Source organism: Microcebus murinus, chromosome 1 (assembly GCF_040939455.1).
Source record: "Microcebus murinus isolate Inina chromosome 1, M.murinus_Inina_mat1.0, whole genome shotgun sequence".
Taxonomy (NCBI): Eukaryota; Metazoa; Chordata; class Mammalia; order Primates; family Cheirogaleidae; genus Microcebus; species Microcebus murinus.
Window position 1 is genome coordinate 102,252,252 of NC_134104.1, and position 2,436 is coordinate 102,254,687.

Below are 2,436 nucleotides of genomic sequence, written 5' to 3' on the forward strand. Positions count from 1 at the left end.
CCTTAAAATCTGTACCCCCATAATATGCTGAAATAAAAAAAAAACACCAGAGAAATGCAAAAGGAAAACAAAACAAAACAAAAAACAATGGTTATCTAGCACCTCTTGTATTATCATGAATAGAACTAGTCCATTCTACTAAGTGAAGTATCACAAGAATGGAAAAACAAGCACCACATGTACTCACCATCAAATGGTATTAACTGATCAACACTTCTGTGCACATAGAGTGGTAATATTCACTAGCTGTCGGGCAGGGGGGAGGGAGCAAGAGGGGATTGGTATTTTCTTTCTTTCTTTCTTTTTATTTTTTTATTTTAGCATATTACGGAGGTACAAGTGTTAAGGTTACTTATATTGCCCATGCCCCCCTACCCCCTCGAGTAAGAGCTTCAAGCATGTCCAGGGAATGGGTATTTTTCACACCTAATGGGTGTAGTGTACACCTGGGGGATGGACATGCTTGTAGCTCTGACTTGAGCTGGGCAAAGGCAATATATGTAACCTAAACATTTGTACACTGTAATAAGCTGAGATTAAAAAAAAAAAAAAACAATCAGTGGCAAAGTCATTTATATCCAAAGTAACTGCTTCAAGATCTAAATTCAACCATATGATCCCTTTGGCCTCACTGGACTGATTCACACCTCTTAGTATGTTAGCAGAATTGCTAGATTGTCCCCAAGAGGAAACAGAAATATTTCCTCCCTCAACCTCCCTTAAGGTACTTTTCTTTTTTTTGAGAGAGAATCTCACTCTGTCACCCTGGGTAGAGTGCAGTGGCGTCATCATAGCTCATAGCAACCTCAAACTCCTGGGCACAAGTGATCCTCTTGCCTCAGCCTCCAAGAAGCTTGGACTATTGGCACACACCACCATGCCCAGCTAATTTTTCTATTTTTTTGTAGAGACGGTCTTGATTTTGGCCAGGCTAGTCTCAAACTCCTGAGCTCAAGCAATCCTTCCTGCCTCAGCCTCCCATAGTGCTAAGATTACAGGCATGCACCACAACTCAAGGTACTTTTTGACCATTAAAGCATTGATGATTTGTTTTCAAGGTTGGAAGTGAGAAAGAGAGGGGTTGACAGCAGAGAAACAGGGAGAAAGAATAATTTTGCCATAATTCTAACTATCTGGGCCAGGCACAGTGGCTCACGCCTATAATCCTAGCACTCTGGGAGGCCAAGGCAGGAGGATCACTCAAGGACAGGAGTTCAAAATGAGCCTGAGCAAGAGCAAGACCCCCATCTCTACTAAAAATAGAAATAAATTAATTGACCAACTAAAAATATATAGAAAATATTAGCCATGGCAGCGCATGCCTGTAGTCCCAGCTGCTCAGGAGGCTGAGGCAGGAGGATCCCTTGAGCCCAGGAGTTTGAGGTTGCTGTGAGCTAGGCTGATGCCACAGCACTCTAGCCAGGGCAACAAAATGAGACTCTATCTCAAAAAAAAAAAAAAAATTCTAACTATCTGATCATACAAAGATATGTGTAAATACTTCCAGTTTTTGAAAAAGAAAATCAGATGCAAGTTAGGTGATGGTAAAAGTTACATAGCATGTTTGCCGTATTAGAGAGTCAATGAATGCGAACATGGGAATGAGAGCAGGGAGACTACATTTTCTCAAAAAGTTTCAAATAGAAACAAACAAACAAAAGTGTGTGTGTGTGTGTGTGTGTGTGTGTGTGTGTGTGTGTGTGTGTGAGAGATAAAGTAGGGTCAGGGGAAACAAGGACTACAAGAGAAATTTAAAATTTGCTATAAAGCAAAGCCCTCCTTTTGATTACAAACAAAATAAGGAAGACCAAGCTTCATATTCTTGAAAAAAAATATTTTCTAAGAAAAATAAGATTTTGATTTTTAAAACTCTGGTGATTGCTTCTATGTGGAGCTAACAGTTGGTAGATTTATTTCCAACCAGTCATCACTTGCAACAAGTATGCTTTCGAAATGACCCAACTCACAGGGAATATAAAATTTTGATCCATATCAGCTGCTTGAGGTGTAGCTCAGGAACAATTCCAAGGGAAACTGCTGATATTGCAGGTAATGTCATCTGCTTATACTTCCAAAGCCTCAAAAGCTGTTTTTTGGGGGGAGTGTGTCCCTGAAATGATAGCTCTAGGACAGGTCATACAGAATGAATTCTCAGAGCTAAGCACAACGGTTCCTGAACGTCTACGAACCTTGAACAGCCACGACTAAGCCATATTTCCTCATAAATAATGAGAAACAGAGGGAAATTGGAATCCTAGAATTCCCATTCAGACATTCAAAGAAATTGTTAAAATATTCCAAGAAACTGTGTAAACATATTTTATACAAAAATTTCACAACTTGTTCCACTGAGCACAGAGTGAAATGAGTCTATGATTCCTCTAACAATTAGAAGCTTCTGGCTATGTACATAAAGAAGGTGATAGGGTCATTAAA